Raw genomic sequence first — 17,469 nt, forward strand, 5'->3', positions numbered from 1 at the left:
AATTGGAAGAATGCCACTCTTCAAGTGTTTAATTTCTTTGCATTTTCAATTCAAGCAGATGCTCCCAACGAATACATATGTAAGAATGGCTAAAGGTTGCAGGAAAATGGTAATTAAAATCATCCTTATAAGGTGATTCATTTGTGAATATGCAACCACTGACTCAATAAGCCAATGTTAATTTAATCAAGGTTAACCAGAACACAGGAGGAAAGGGGGACTTTTAAAAAGAGACTGGACAGGGACTTCCTAGGTGGCATAGTGGTTAAGAATCCACCTGCCAATGCAGGGGACATGGGTTCGATCCCTGCTCCAGGAAGATCTCACATGTTGCGAAGCAACTAAGCCCATGTGCCACAACTGAAAAAGAGACTGGACAGTGGTTGAGGACTAAGAAAGACTGGCCTGAATCACTAGGTATTTGTTATAAAGAAGCACTTTTCCTTTGTAAAGCCTGGAAAAGGGCAAGAACTATCAGATAAGGAGCTACAGTTGCCTGTTCAGTAACCCTGCAGCTCCTAGGGCCCTCTGGAGGCAGCCAGCCTGTCCTGGCAGGTTGAATTTAACATACTTCCTGGTTCAGTATACCTCCAAATGCAGTCCAGAATCAAGAGGGGGCAGGTGCAAATGGGACAGGATCCCAGAGAGCTGTCAGAATTGAGAGAGAAAAAGAAAAGGAGGAAGGCAACAAGGGGGAAAGAGGAAGAAAGGAAGGAGGGAGGCTAAGAGAATGGAGAAAAGGAAAAGGGAAGGAAGGAAGGAAGCAAAGAAGGGGGCTCCTATTCCACAAATCTGATTATTGTGGACAAAGGACCATGGACATGAATTTTACAACATGAATATAAAAATAATGTAAGCTGCTGAAGTTTCTAGGAATTGTCACTTCACCACCCTTCTCAGTGCATAACTGCTCGGGAGATAAAGGATTCATAAATATTTTGAAATTCTATTAAAGCCTACATTAGGGTCTAATACTTGGGAACATTAAAGAACAACAATAACCACCAAGCTTCTGGGACATCTCCCCCGAGCATCTCCCCCTCTCGTTTCCTTCCATCTTCTCCCAAAGTAAGGAGGAATGAGTTTCGCTAAGGTCGCCCCCAAAGCTGTCACCTAAGCCCACAGAACAGGGCTGGGCTCCTCTTTATTTGAAATGCCTGTTTGGGGTTCTCAACCCTCATTATTCTGTCCTCCCGCTAATTTAGAATGCAGCCCTGCTCTACCACACTTTCAGATTTGCCAAGAGCCTAATCCAACCGAGTTGTGAAATCTGGATGCTTCCATGGGAAAATCTGGGTCTTTGCTGGAAAAGGGTACATTTTACACAAAGGGAACTAAATAGAAATTTGGAAAAAACAACTTGAAAAAAAATAGAGAATGCCTTGAAAACACTTCCTTCCCCTGGCCTTTGAGAAACCAGAAGCCACTGCCTTCCAAGTTGAAAAATCAGTCCAGCTTAAGCGAAACGGGCTTCCTTCTGTTCTCCAAAGCCGATGATTATCATATTTGACTATTCTCACTCAGAGTCTGTTCAGAACAGCCAGGCCAATGCAAAATCCAAAAACATTTCACTCTCAGATTGCAGTTTAAAATGTCTATCTTAGAATGGCAAGCCTAGACGTGGCAAATGGCATTTTCAGCTTTACTAGACTTTTTCTAGCAATAAAAAGCTGGCACAGATAAATTCCATGTTATATTTCTTGGGATGCAACTTAATTTAGTTTTTTTCACTTTTAAGGGTTAGTAGGGAAAAATATAATTCAGGGTGTATATTAAAAGAGAGTTTGGGATCAAACCATCTTGGTATTACAGTGGTATTCACTCTCTGTGGCAGGGATGAGTCACCATGTGAGAGTTGGTAAATATAGAATTGACATCTTGTTTAGAGGAGCCAAAAGGTTCTCAGAAAGCCAACCCAGGCTGCTGGTGAGGGGCTCTCTCTTCACCTGGATTGGTTCAATACAGTACCAAAGGACTTCTGGCTCAGCAGATTCCAAAGTGAAATAAGATCCAGTAAAGGGAGCATACTTAATTTAGAAAGGAAGTGAGGCAGGGCAGACAGGAGCCTGAAATCAGAGTCAGATAATCCCAGGTCTAATTTAACCCTCTTCCACTGGCTACATGTTTACAGCCTGAATGTTCCAGTCATGGGAGATAGTCATGAGTTCAAAACATTTTCCTTTCAAGGCAAATCTCTGGACTATTAGTGTGACTGTCGTAAAATGCTTTGTCTTCATCTTTCTGATTCCAGAGACTAAATACATGACAATCAAGCTATATCCTCGTATGGATGACTTACATACAGTGCCACCCATGAGATAAGTTCTGACAATTATCTAGTGAACATAACCTTTGGAAAGGGCAGGAAAAATAAAGGTAATTTTTCATAAAACTGAAATGTGTAAGAGAACAGAGCAAGGTTTTCCTGCCTCTCTGTGTGCCGGTTTCCTGACCTGTGAAATTCATTCATTTAACAGATTTACTGAGCTCTCCCTATGTATCTCTGAAGGCCAAAGATTCCACAATATGCAAGACAGACACAGACCACACAGCCGGTCCCTGCCAACTGCAAACCTTGACAATGGCCCTGAACCCTCAGCTCCCCTTTCCCCTTCATCAGAAGAAGCCTAACATGACTGTCCCACTGCACAGCATTAGTCAGGACTGCACTCGGAAGATAGAAGACTATCTCAAACTTGAGCCTGGCTCAGAGTTGATTTGCTCTTCATTTAATACACAACCACTCTTCTAAGAATAATATGCTTACCAGGGACAACAAGTCTCTCCTTGACCAAACTTTAGTCCAGCTCTTCTGTACCCTTTTTCCAACTAGGTCTCAACCTTCGGATTTTCATGTCCATCTTTACATTGCCAAGTTTTAGCAAGAATTCTGTCAGTGGTTTAACCAGAATCCCCCACCCTTGATATCTATTCACCTTCCTCAACCCCCACCCTCCCCCAAGTAATATCTGATGACCCTGAAATGCCTTCAGCAGGAATACTGTTAGGTCAGTTAGCAAAAATCACCCCACCCTTTGAGTAATTTTCTACCCAAAGACCCCCCCCTACTTTGCTCCTTGACTATACATCCCCACTTGTTCTTGTGGTATTTGGAGATGAGCCCAGTTCTATACTGAGGTCTCTTTTCCCTACTACAGTAGTCCTGGGTATAATCTGTTTGTACTGCTTTCACTACTGTCCCGTTTTGGTTTTCTCTGACACCAGTCATCCAAATCTGAACATAAATTCCTTCAATCTCCCCAAGCGATCTAACCTTAGGCAAAGACCAGCTGTGGAAAGGAGCTAGAGTTATCTTTTGGGGGAAAGGGAAGGGGGAGGTAATGGCAGTGAGAAGACCTGGGTGGTGTGCCACAAGGAGGCATTGGACAGGCTGAAGATCAGAGCTCCAGGGAGCTGGAGAGAGGACTGGAAGAGGAAAGCAGGAAAGGGGACAAAACGCACTGTGCCAGGGATGCGAGCTGGCAGCGATCAGGAGTGCTTCAGCAGCCGAAACACTTGCTACAAGAAGCACTGCAAATACAAAGGCATGCCTGTGCCACAGCAATTCCCACTTTCCAGAGGCATATTCACCCCATACACAGAAAACCTAGTTTACATTTCTGCAGAATAATTCAACTCATTTGACATAGCTCACTCAAGTTACTAAAGTTTTCCTACTGACAACTCAATGCAAAAATTTTCAGGATTATTCAATGCTCATTTGAAAAGCTTCAAAAAATTGTAATTAAAAATACAAAATGGCTGCATTTGGCTTCTTGAAACAAAATCAAACTATAATTTTTCTTACAATGAAAGTAATACTGTCTGTAATTTATTTAGAGTGTATCCAGTGTAATGCAGACATGCATATTAAGCACTCTCTATTTCATTTCATCCAACTAAATGAATAAATACATTACACCACCCAGACACACAGTTGAAACATTTCCCCGAGTATTCTTTAAACACAATGTGCAAGATTGCAATGGCATCATGACTGATAAAAATGACAAAGACGCTGTTAATCAAGTGAATAAAAAGCCACAGCATGAATTATTTATGCCAATAATATTTGTAACCATACAAATTATATATTGATGTTATACTGGGGTGTTTAGTATTTCAACTAACATACATCACACAATGCCCCCTCCCCTGCCTCAATATTTAATTTCCTTGGATAGCTTTAATTCAGTGGTACCACTTAAAAGAGAACCAACGGCAATCTTTTTTTTTTTTTTCGTTGTCTCAAAATGTGATTTCTCTCTTATTAGGGAATAGTTACTCCACAAACCACAGCCATGGCTGGTGTTCTTTTATTACTTCTTACATGGAGACCACTGAATGACCTATGCTGGAGAGACTGAAGTTCCACTTTCTTTCCTCTTCATCGAGAAGGTGGTGTGTATGACAATCACTGCTGAAATGGTTTTTTCTCACTCCTGTATTAAGATCAGAGTGAAAACATTTTAAGGGAGGGGCAGATAAAGCAACCGTTCTAAGACAGGGGCCACAAAGATTTCCATTTGTTTCGTATGTTTCAGAGATCTTCAAAAATAATGAACATCTAGAAGGATTTTCACTTCTTCCCTATGAGATCAATCATCTACACTGATTCCTATACCTCAACAGAAAGTACACTCACAACCACACATACCCACACATACACACTCACACGCACACTCATCTTAAACAATTCAATTCTGGCTTAGAAACTGAGAAGATAAGTTGTTTTGTTGTTGTTGTTGTTGTTGTTTGTTGCTGTTTTTTAGCTAACCCTACCTTTCCAAGTTTGGAAGGCGCTACTCAGGTACTGCCACAGTGGGGCTGGACACCCACCAAACTGTGAGTCCCTCAAGGGTTGGGGGCAAGTGGGTCACGGCAGCACTCCCACAGCATCCACGGTTATTGAAAATACCATCCAATTATTAAACTGGAATGGATTGTCAATGAACAATTGAACCCCTTAGGAAAGAGCTAGCAGGTATACTACATATTCCTCCTTGAGATCTACTTCCTTGTTCACACAGAGATGAACTATATATGGAATACACTAAAGAGAGTCTGCCAACAAGGACAGGAAAGAGGCCGAAGAGAAAACACCTGATAACTTCTCCAAAAACACCCATCTCCTTAGTGAGACATGCTATCTTAAATATCACAGCGGCAGTCAAAAGATGCCCCAAATAAAACTCATCTCTAATCTTCAACCTGGAACTCTCTCTGTGCCTTTCCACATGTTAATTTCACTTCCTGAAATACCCTTCCCCAGCTTTGCTGGTTCCTCTTATAGCTGCCCACCACGCAAACTCCTGACAGGGTGTTGTGGTTACACTTGGGTTTGAATCCTGCCTCTTGGGTTTGAACCCAAGAGCACAGAGTTGGGTTTGAATCCTGTCTCTACCATCACCTAGTTGGGTGATCCTGGGGAAGTTTCTTCATGCTCAGTTTCTTCATCTACATAATAGAGATAATAAAAGTTTCTGCTTCACAGGGCCGTCCGGAAGGTCAATTGAGTTGACAGGTATAAAAAGATTTCAAAAAAGAATGGCACATTCATAGGTGGACTTTGAGTGCTGGTCCTCATTTTTGTTATTTCATTCCACAGCTGGATCCTGTAAATGTTCTTCGTTCACCTTTCTGCCTCCCCTACTAAGATGAATTCAAAGACTATTTGTCCCTCCCCCTGCATCCTTTGAGCATGGCTCCTGATACACGATCAAGACACACTACATGGGGTGGGGGGGGTGGATCCTAGCTTCCCCTAAGGACAACCTTATCCTCACTGTGTCTGGTTTCAAAACCTGTCTTCTTCCTGTAACGACTGCTTCTAAATGTGTCCCTTTCCCACTGTGTTACCGACTCTAATAGTTTTGGTATTTACACATCAGTTACACGTTGGTATTATTCTTACCATGTACCTTCTTCATCCTCTCACCCTCTCATCTGACTTATCTTTGTAAAAGCCAATCTGATTACTATTTTAAAAGAGAAAATGGTCATTGGCTTCATTCAGATCACCATCAAGTTTAAGTTCCCTTGCCCGGCACTAAGACTCCTTTAGAGTAAGACCCTGACTTAGCTTTTCAAGGTCATTTTCCACGACCTGCCTCACATGCACCCCTAACTCACCTTCCATTTCCTGTCTCCAAGCCTGAGCTCCAACTGGACCTTCATTCTGGAAACACTCGTGTCGGTCCATCAAAATATTATTCTTCAAGACCAAAACCAAATAATATTTCCTCCATAAAAATTCTTCCCAACATTAATCCCTACTTCCCATATAATTTCAAAGCACTCTTTACAGAAAGGCTGTTTTTATTAAAGTATTTGCAACTGATTTGACTTTAGTTATTTATATACATATTAAGTTCTTAGAAAACAGAGACCACGTCTTAATCATGTCTGTATCCAGGAACGTGCCTAGAGCAGTGTTCCACAACCTACTCTATATAGTTTTTAAATTGAATTAAAAAGGAAAAAATTTAATTGATGCCTGGGATGCTAATACTCACATCTGCTTACAAGCAAATTTAAATTTTTTAATTAATTAAGTTCCAATTAAGTTTCATTCTCAGAATTACCCTTGAGTGTTAGATACTTGCCTGAATCCCACTATTCAATTATAAGACTCAAAGCCTGCTTTGTATGCTCTGAAGCATCTTGTACACAACTGTCACTCAAACATGTGCTGAATTTAATTGGTGAATTGTTTCTCCCTGGAAAATTCAAGAAAATGTGTCCAATGAAGGGGTCCACAAGATTATAGCTGCCATCTGGTTATGGTAAGGGTTACAGCATGACAACATCAAGAGGAAAGAAAAGACAAACTAGCTCCCTTTGCTGGTCCCTGGTTACCATGCAAACACATGCATGACTTATCGAACTGACCTTTACTTTCCCCCATTCCACCCAGCTGGGAGCCATGACTAGTTTTGGGATTGCCAAAGTTCTCCTTTTGGGGGTCTTGTAGGCAAGATGTAAGCACCAAGGGCTTCACTGAAAGAGAAGGTAATTGTAGTGTCAACCTCTGAGGAAGTCTAGGACCCAGAAAATAGGCCTTTAGCAAATGGGAAAAGGATTTCCACATCTCAGTCGTGGGTTAGAGTTCTTCAGCTGAGAGTTGCTAAAGGGGCCTCTCCTAAGATGGCAATCTACCATGGAGAGAGCTGGGAAGCCAAGAAGATATGGTCCTTGAAGAGGCTGCTCTTGGGCTGAGGAGGGAGAAGCCAGACAATCGTCTTGCTTATATCTTAAGTTTACTTAATTTGTTTAATTTTGTGTTGATCGATGCTATCTCCCAGTCTTCAGTAAAGTGTCCTTTAGCCATTCCAGCCATCTAAAAGCATGGACAGTGGTGTGATGTGTAAACGTTTAACAAACAGCTCTCTAGGGAAAACACCCCTCGTGGTGTATATGCTATTGCTATGGCCAATTTCAAACTACCTATATGCTGTCAACAAACTCAGAGTTGGGAAGAGATACACACCATCAGCTCCAGACAGTACTACCTGGCTAGAACATCCTTCACCTCTTCCCCACAGCATTACCAAAGTCAGTGAAGGACCTATATCAGCAAAAGATTCTCCTTCAGCACAAACTTTGCTGGTGTGAAGTTCTACTTTCATGATGGAGGGCAGTATACCTTTACCATACATATCCACATTCCAAGGGAAGAGGAAGTTTGAAGTGAGAGCCAGCTGTGAATTAATACCAAAGCTTTCAGAGCCATCCACTTTTGTGTACACAGCCTGAAAACACACAAAACTTAGTGAAACAGAGATTGGTTAGGTGTTCCAAACTCAGAAGCATGGCTGGCTACAATACCCTGTGTCCTTGCTGATAAGCCTAGACACATATTTCTTGGGAATCAAATGTGAACAAAAGCGATGTGCAATCTTCCCAGGCTTGGCTGCAATAACCTGCCAATATGGTCTCTTTTTCCTCCACCCAAGTATTTTCTCTTCCACTGGACTGAAGCAGACAAACCCTGGAAAATGTATCTTTTAAATGGCAGCATCACAAAATGTAAGGAGTCTGGGTCCCTGAATTGCCTCTTGAAAAATAGCTGTTCTTCTTACAGAGCACATGGTTTGGACCTTTCATAAGCAAAAAATAAGCTGCTACCATACATGAGCCACCTACGTGTTTGTTTGTTTAGCAGCTTAGTGTTAACCACTACATGTGGCAATGCCTGCCATGATCCTGTGTCCCTACTTGGGATCATGAATACTCTGGAAAAAAAATTTTCAGGCAAAGCTGAAGAAGAGTTTAAAAATAGGTATTAGAAAGGAAAGTCCAGGCTCTTGATTCACAAAATGCCCTCTGTTTCTTTTGACTGGTAGCAATTTGAGATTTTTGTTGTTGATATTTTATTTGTTTCTTTTAAAGCTGACTTTCAGACTATCTACTCTACATGAAGACAGGAAGAACTCAGAAAAGATTCTGAGAAGGTCAAGTGAATCAGAGCAATGTTCCATGCCCTGCTGATTACACTGTACCATTCCGATAATTGGTTTGCATTTAACCACATGCACATATGCTCAGATAATAAGTGATAGTTAAAAATTAATAAAACAATAACACATTTTAAACTATGCCTATATCGTTTTCACAAGCTGCAAATGTCTATTAAAGATTCTTAAAAGTTGTATCTTGAATACTGCCAATTCTTAACAAAAAATCAGTTTATATTTGTTTACATAATTGTGAGAAAGCAGTGGTAACACTTAAGAGTCTACTTACCCAATTTAAATGTCTCATTTTGTACTAAATTAGTTATTATATATTTGTACCATATTAAATATATTTTATTGTATTTGAATATGGGTTAATCTGACAACTTAATATATGATCGTAACATAATAAATACTATAACATTTAACATAACAAATACTATAACGTACTTAACATAAAAGATATTATGCCTATTTTCAAAACCTGCCTTAGTGGCAGCACTATCTAGCGCCTTAGTGCAGGGCTTGTGACCCATATCTAAGCCACCCACTGCCTCTCACACAGTGCCATTCTATGGTGGGCATAAAAGTGTGGGATGAATGAGTAAATACACAGGAAAAGTCATTTTCCAGGGACTTACCTGGATTTTCATTAGCAGTAATCCCTTTTTAAAAGTCTGATGAGTCCCTCTTCCATTTTAAGTCCACACAAGTGGTCCTGAATGCACACAATTGGGACCTGCTAATGCCAGGACTGTTATAGGAAGCCATCTCCAAGAGGGGTCCCCAGCATCTATTTATGGAGGTCAAATTTGAGTGCTGGATCACGGGACAAGGTAGCTTGTAGTCGACAGAATTACACGTATTTCAACTTGATAGTCACTGTCGCCCTTTTACCCATTCCCCATGGTTAAAACCATGTAGTTTAACCATGTAGTTTTCATTACACTTTGGTTTAGTATACACAATAGCCTACTCTGTGCTCAAAGAGATTCTCCCATTTCAGAGAGAAGTGATCTGTCCAAAGGGATGGACTGGAAAGACCATCACAGTCTGGACACGGGTCACCACTTAGATGCTTTCTCATAACAGCAAATGTGTTCCAGGTTTCTGAAGATGAGTCTGGACAAGTTTCCTGGAAAATCCACAAGCACTTAGAAGGGGATGATATGCAGTGCTCTTATGGACACTTATCCAAATAAGGGATGTGGATGTAGAGAGGTGACCAGTCCACACTCACACAGGGAGTAATGGGTTCAAATGGAATTAGATGGAGCCTCATGTGACAGGCCACCACCAGGACTACATCTGGGAAGCCTCATGGAAACCTTGGGTCTGATAATTTCTGAGTTTGTAAAAAGGCTTAGAAAATTACCTTCACTTTAAAAAGCAGAAGGCTATAGCTTTTTAATAACTTTGTTACCCTGGGAGCTCAAAACTTACCACTTGGGTATGTGTTGCTTAAAAACTACCTAAAAAATTGTGATTTAATGTAATAAAAAATTGACTAGAGCCTAAAGAAATTGGCATAGGAATGACAGACTTTATAACAACTGACAATGAACCACAGAAACTATTTATATTGTTTAGTTTTCTCAGGAGGGAAATTGGGAGTAAGAAAATCTGTGAATTAGCTTGATTTACTTTAAACTTTCATGAAGAAGCCTGGGACATCAATAAGAAATGTCTTCCTAAGGAGCTGAGCACAGACACCCCAGACCCCCAATTTCTCTCAGTCCTCCTGCAGAACGTAGACATGCATATTCATAAAGGCCAGATAGAAAATGGGAAAGAGGAAGTGAATTAGCAGTCTCCATTATTAGCAATGCCTTGCTCTGTGTGTAAGGTGAAATAAACAGCCCAGAGCCCTATATCCCAGAGGGAGACCAGCCAGTGAACATTTTTAGTTTTCAGGGAAAAGCCTTAGTGTGCAGGGAAAAGCACAGAAGACACATGAATGTCCTCATTCTAATTTTCTGTAATTTTCCAGTTAATTTGGGAGGTTTGGAATTTTCAGGACCAAAAAGCAGTACACAATCATGCATAGGCTACTCTAACGTATCAAAATACAAGTTATTATCAAAGCTATGGATACACCCATTCTCTCTCCCAGGTTGCACGTAGTGATAGGGACCAAGGAAGAAGTAGAAATCATCTCAGAAGCGGCCGACAGCTTTTTACGGACCAGTGAATAAGGAGCTAGCCCCTCCAGCCCCCTGAGTTTCTGCCAAGCATCACACAAGATAAGAGGAGGGATTAAGAAGAGGAAAGTAGAAGGGGGAATGTTCTAATGGAGGAGACAAGTATGGTCCTAGAATCCTGAATTTCAATTAATTCTCACACAGATGAAGGCCAAGTTGGCAGGCCAATCCATATATGGATATTAAATGGACAGTAGAATAAAACATTGTCTAAAAGCAATTCAAACTACAGGTGTAGAAAACCATATTGTGACTTCTGATTGACCACACAAGTTGGTTGTCTCTCCCAACCAACCCCACTAAAATGAGAGTTAAAAGATTAAAAATGGCATAAACCCACAACATTTTTTTGTAAATGCAAAGGGCCCTGCGAAGGTAAGAGATTCAAACAAGTCTAGAAGTCAGAAAAAAGATGGAAGAGTGATAATGAAATATGGCAGAATAGTCCCCAATGAGGAAATCCATGGAAAGTACCCAACTGATCTTGCAGAACTTGGCAACACTTGATGAGAGTGAGATGAGGGGCAGGAAAAAGAAACTATTTGAAAGCCTGTATGTGCAACCATCTAATCACTTACCCCAACCATGTGCCCCCTCCATCCTGTCAACTCACATTCTCTTTCCCTCACCTCTCCCTCCACCTCCTCTCCATCATACCAGACCCTGCCCCGCTCCCCATCCCACCCTCCACTCAAAAAAGGAATTTGTAGCAATCTTCTATATAGAAATTGGAATGCCTCCGAGAAAGAGACTCCACACAAAGCCCACATAGTGAATCACAAAGCAGCTGGTTAATGGCCTCGCTCCTCATTATGAACGGATAAGCATAATAAATGAGGCAAAGCTCCAACACGAAAGAGCACAAACAAGATAAATAAATGGGAGGAAAATGGTCTTAAAGGAAATACATATAAAACAGGCAACAGAAAAGAACCTCAAATATTCCAATGAGTCAAGAAAATATATCCATAAAACAAGACAATAATGCTACAGAAAAAGGAGAATGAGTAAGCAAGAAAAATTCCTGTTAATTAAAAATTACTTTTTAAATTAAAAATTAGAGGATGAATCAGAAAATATTCTCATTTCTCATAAAATCACGACAATTTCAGAATCTGAAGTCATCACAAAATGTGCCTTCATATAAAAAGAGGAAAACTGGTCCTCTAAGGGGAGTAGAAGTCATAGTGGAATGGGAATTAGACTTTTCAGAAGCCTGGAAGACCTAAGAGAAATCAAGCTCCCACTGGAAAGTCATACTCCCAATCCCTAAGGATGGAGCCAAAGGAAAATGACTTCCATCTTACAATCGAATATTCACCATAATCATCAATCCAATATAAGAATAGGATAAAAACATCTTCGAACACTGAAACACAAAGTTAGTCCCTTGATACCTTTTTGTAGAAAGGTAAGTGGAGATATGTACAACCAAAACGAAGGAGTGGAAGGTAGGATGATTTTGGAAAACCAGTAGATCTGAAGCAGGAAATGCCCAAAGGACAGGTGAGCAGTAGGCCTAGAGGGCAGAGGAATGAAGGACCCTGGCGAGGAGGACATCAGGGAAAAGGGCACAGAAGTAAACTCTGATGTGGGAATCACAAAAATTGAAGTTGTGATTAAAGGGTGAAGGGGCAGGAGAAAGAATGGCATTTGGAAATTCCATGAAAATAGAAAGCTATAGAAATGAAATACTATGAGCCTTGTTCCACAAAAGTAAAAAGAGGTGGGGGATGCAGAAGAGTTAAGATCTTAATTTTACAAAATAGGGAATCTAAAAGATACTCTCTGTTAGTGAAAAGTCATCAAGCTGTATACATAAGTGAAGTTCTTGGTATGAATATTTCAGTAACAAGTAGAGAAACAAAAAATAATAATTACATTGTGCGTACAGAAGAATGGGCACAAGAGAATATCAGTGAACTAAACTCTCATCTATCTTAGCGGAAAGCTGATGGATGTCTAAAACTAATAAATTAGGAAACAACAATAAAAGCTTTTACATTGAGATTTGAAGGCAATATGCAGAAAAAAATAGCTAAAAGAGAAATAAGCAGTTATATTTGGGTACAAGTCTAGCAAGCAGTAAGTAGAAGTTTGTTGCTCTTAGATGTATACTGGCAATTTTTGAGGTATAATTGACATAAAACATTATATTAGTTTCAGGTATTCAATGTAATGATTTGATGCTTGTATATATTGTGAAATGATCACCTCAATAAGTCTAGTTAACATTCATCACCATATATAATTGCAGAATTATTTTCTTGTGATGAGAATCTTAAGATCTACTGTCTTAGCAACTTTCAAATATCCAATGTAGTATTATTAACTATGGTTGCCATGTTGTACATTACATCCCCATGACATATTTATTTTATAACTAAAGTTTGTACCTTTAGACCCCTCTCACCCATTTTGGCAACCCAAACCCCCTACCCCTGGCAACTACTGTTCTTTTCTCTGTATCTATGATCTTGTTCTTTTTTCTTTCTTTTTTTCTTTTTTTTCAGATTCCACATATAAGTGAGATCATATGGTACTTGTGGTTGTCTGTCTTATTTCACTTAGTATGATGCCCTCTAGATCCATCCATGTTGTTGCAAATGGTAATTTGTGTGTGTGTGTGGCTGAATAGTATTCCACTGTATACATATACATCTTCTTTATCCATTCATCCATTGATGGACACTTAGGTTGTTTCCATAACTTGGCAATTGTAAATAATGCTACAATGTACATAGAGGTGCATATATCTTTCTGGATTAGTGGTTTCCTTTTCTTTGGATTAATACTCACAAGTGGAAATATTGGATCATATGGTAGTTCTATTTTTAATTTTTTGAAGAGCCTCCATACTGTTTTCCACAGTAGCTGCACCAATTTATCAATACATTCCCCTCAACAGTGCACAAGGGTTCCCCACAACCTCGACAACACCGGATATTTCTTGTATTTTTAATATTAGCTATTTTAACAACAACCTCAACAACACTGGTTATTTCTTGTGTTTTTGATATTAGCTATTTTAACAGGTGTGAGGTGATATGTCATTGTGGTTTTGATTTTCATTTACCTGATGATTAGTAATTTTGAGTATCTTTTCCTGTATATCTTCTTAGGAAAAATGTCGATTCAGATCCTCTGCCCATTTTTATTTATTTATTTATTTTTATTTTTTTGGGGGGGTACACCAGGTTCAATCATCTGTTTTTATACACATATCCCCGTATTCCCTCCCTTCCTTGACTCCCCCCCCCCGAGTCCCCCCCACCCTCCCCGCCCCTGTCCTCTAAGGCATCTTCCATCCTCGAGTTGGACTCCCTTTGTTATACAACAACTTCCCACTGACTATTTTACAGTTGGTAGTATATATATGTCTGTGCTACTCTCTCGCTTCGTCTCAGTTTCCCCTTCACCCCCCGCCCCCTCCCATACCTCGAGTTCTCCAGTCCATTCTCTGTATCTGCATCCTTGTTCTTGTCACTGAGTTCATCAGTACCATTTTTAGATTCCATATATGTGAGTTAGCATACAATATTTGTCTTTCTCTTTCTGACTTACTTCACTCTGTATGACAGATTGTAGTTCTATCCACCTCATTACATATAGCTCCATCTCATCCCTTTTTATAGCTGAGTAATATTCCATTGTATATATATGCCACATCTTCTGTATCCATTCATTTGTTGATGCTCTGCCCATTTTTAAATGGGATAGTTTGTTTTTGTTGTTGTTGATTTATATGAGATCTTTATATATTTTGGATATTAACGCCTTATCAGATATGATTTAAAAATATCTTCTCCCACTCATTAGGTTGCCTTTTCATTTTGTCGATGGTTTCCTTTACTGTGCAGAAGCGTTTTAGCTTGATGTAGTTCCACTTGCTTACTTTTGCTTTCCCTGCCTTTCCTTTTGGGATCAAATCCAAAAAATCAAACCCAAGAATGATGTCAAGGAGCTTACTGCCTACGCTTTCTTCTAGAAGTTTTATAGTTTCAGGTCTTATGTTCAAGCCTTTAATCCATTTTAAGTTACTTTTTGTGTATGGTGTGAGATAGTGGTCCAGTTTCATTCCTTTGCATGTGGCTGGGCATATAAAAGACTGGGCATGTAAAAGTGGTGAGAGTGGGCATCCTTGACTTGTTCCTGATCTTAGAGGAAAAGCTTTCAGCTTTTCACCATTGAGTGGGCTTGTCACATGAGGCCTTTATTATGTGAAGGTCTGGTTTTTCCATCACCCTTTATTGAAGAGACTGTTCTTTCCCCACTGTATATTCTTGGCTCCTTTGTCATAAATTAATTGACTATACGTATGGGTTTATTTCTGGGTTCTCAGTTCTGTTCCATTGATCCATGTGTCCAGTTTTATGTCAGTACTATGCTGTCTTGATTATTATAAGTTTGTAGTATATTTTGAAATCAGAGAGCATAATGCCTCCAGTTTTGTTCTTTTCACTCAAGATTGCTTTGGCTATCCAAGGTCTTTTGTGGTTCCACATGAGTTTTAGGATTACTTGTTCTATTTCTGTGAAAAACCCATTGGAATTTTAATAGGGACTGTGTTAAATCTGTATTGTTCTGGGTGATATGGACATTTTAACAATATTAATTCTTCCAATCCATAAACACAGAATATCTTTTCATTTATTTGTGTCTTCTTCAATTTCCTTCATCAATGTCTTATAGTTTTCAGTGTACAAGTCTTTCACCTCCTTGGTTAAATTTATTCCTAGGTATTTTATTCTTTTTGATGCAACTGTAAATGGGATTGCTTTCTCAACTTCTCTTTCTGATAGTTCATTATTAGTGTATAGAAACACGACAGTTTTCCACATACTGATTTTGTGTCATACAACTTTACCGAATTCATTTATTAATTCTAATAGTTTTTTAGTGGAGTCTTTAGGGTTTTCTATATGTAAAATCAATGTCATCCACAAATAGTGACAGTTTCCCTTCTTTTCCAACTTGGATGCCTTTTATATTTTTTTCTGATTAAGACTTCCAATACTATGTTGACAACAAGTGGCAGGATGGGGCATCCTGTTTTGTTCCTGATCTTAGAGGGTTAGCTTTTAGCTTTTCACCATTAAGCATGATGCTAACTGTAGGCTTGTCGTATATCCTCTTTATTATGTTAAGCTATGTTCCCTCTATACCCACTTTGTTGAGTTTTTATCACAATGGATGTTGAATTTTGTCAAAAGTTTGTTCTGCATCTATTGAGATTATCATGATTTTTATCCTTCATTTTGTTAATGTGATGTATCACATTAATTGATTTGCAGATGTTAAACCATCCTTGCATCCCTGGAATAAATCCCTCTTGATCATTGTGTATGATATTGCTGAATTCAGTTGGCTAACATTTTGTTGAGGATTTTTACATCTCTGTTCATCATGAATACTGGCTTGTAATTTTCCTTGCTTGTGCTATACTTCGTCTGGTTTTCATTTCAGGGTAATGCTGGCCTTGTAAAATGAGTTTGGAAGTATCCTCTCCTCTTTAATTTTTGGGAATAGCTTGAGAAGAAATGGTATAAATTCTTCTTTAAATACTTGGTAGGATTCACCAGTGAAGCCATCTGGCCCTGAGCTTTTGTTTGTTTTGAGTGTACTAGCATTACTTTAACCAAAAAATTAATCTAGAAAATAGTATTGTTGTATATGTACAATGTACTGACAATTTAAACAAGGTAAATTTCTGTGATCTGGTCTGGGGAATGAATGATCATTTATAACAAGTGTTAACAAGCTAAATCTGGTTCATTGCCTGTGTTTATAAATAAAGTTTTATTGGAACACAGTCACACACCCATCTATTTACATATTGTCTAGAGCTGCTTTCTGCTACAACAGCAGAGGTAAACAGTTGCAACGGAGACTGAACAGCCCACAGAACCTAAATTATTTACTATCTGGCTCTTTACAAAAAAGTTTCACTGATCCCTAATCTGTAACTGATTTTCTGGGAAAATGTTATCGATAGTCAGCTTGATTTTTAGAGAAGAGTCAGCTTCTAAGTTGGGGGCTGCCTCTCCTGTAAACTTTGCTCATCTAATAGAAACAGACAAGTCCCAAGACTTGAGGTCCAATGTTTCCTCGTTCGGGGCATGTTAAAGATCCCTGTCTCCATTATACAGCAATGGGAAGACTCGGTCATTACACTGTAATTCTCCTGACCTTTCAGATGACAGTAAGAACCTGGCTCTTGCATTTTTATTGCTACATGCTGGACATTACCTGTCAAAAAAAGAGAAACCTTTAAATGCACACACAAAAATGAATTTCTCCCTGTATCTCAATGTAGCTATTAGAATGAAGCCTATCAACATCAACTAACACAAGCAGTCAGCATTCTAGGTCAAAGACACAGCAGCTGGGCATTAAAACACATAGTATAGATTTTTTTTAAAAGATATACTAGTCTGAATGTCATGTCCTTGGAACTTTCTCATCACAGTCCTTTAAACTGCCATATTGCCTAGAGGTAAATCCGAATTATTGGAAGAGAAAATGTGAAAGAAAGTAATGGTCTGCTAATAAAAACATTAAAAAAAATAGCAGCAGTCCTTCTAAATGACAAGGGCTGACTCTGCCTAAATTGTGTATTTAGAATGAACATCAAACAATCATACCTCTTCAGTATTATAGGAGGTCATTCTTCATTGAATTCATTTGACCTTCGAAAGAACTTACGTTTGTGACAAAAATCTTTATTCCGTATCAGGGATTCTCAATGGGTGTATGATGATAGAATGTGTAGGATTCATATCCCTTAGAATTGTATCAAAATTTCAGGGTAG

General features: G+C 39.2%; 1 protein-coding gene across 6 annotated transcripts in view; it reads right to left on the reverse strand.

Annotated features, from left to right (window-relative positions):
- The window catches only part of TNIK (TRAF2 and NCK interacting kinase), a 385,050-nt gene that overhangs the window by 193,399 nt on the left and 174,182 nt on the right, over nucleotides 1–17,469 (reverse strand). The gene's annotated exons all lie outside the window — the stretch shown is intronic.

Source organism: Hippopotamus amphibius, chromosome 6 (assembly GCF_030028045.1).
Source record: "Hippopotamus amphibius kiboko isolate mHipAmp2 chromosome 6, mHipAmp2.hap2, whole genome shotgun sequence".
Lineage (NCBI taxonomy): Eukaryota > Metazoa > Chordata > Mammalia > Artiodactyla > Hippopotamidae > Hippopotamus > Hippopotamus amphibius.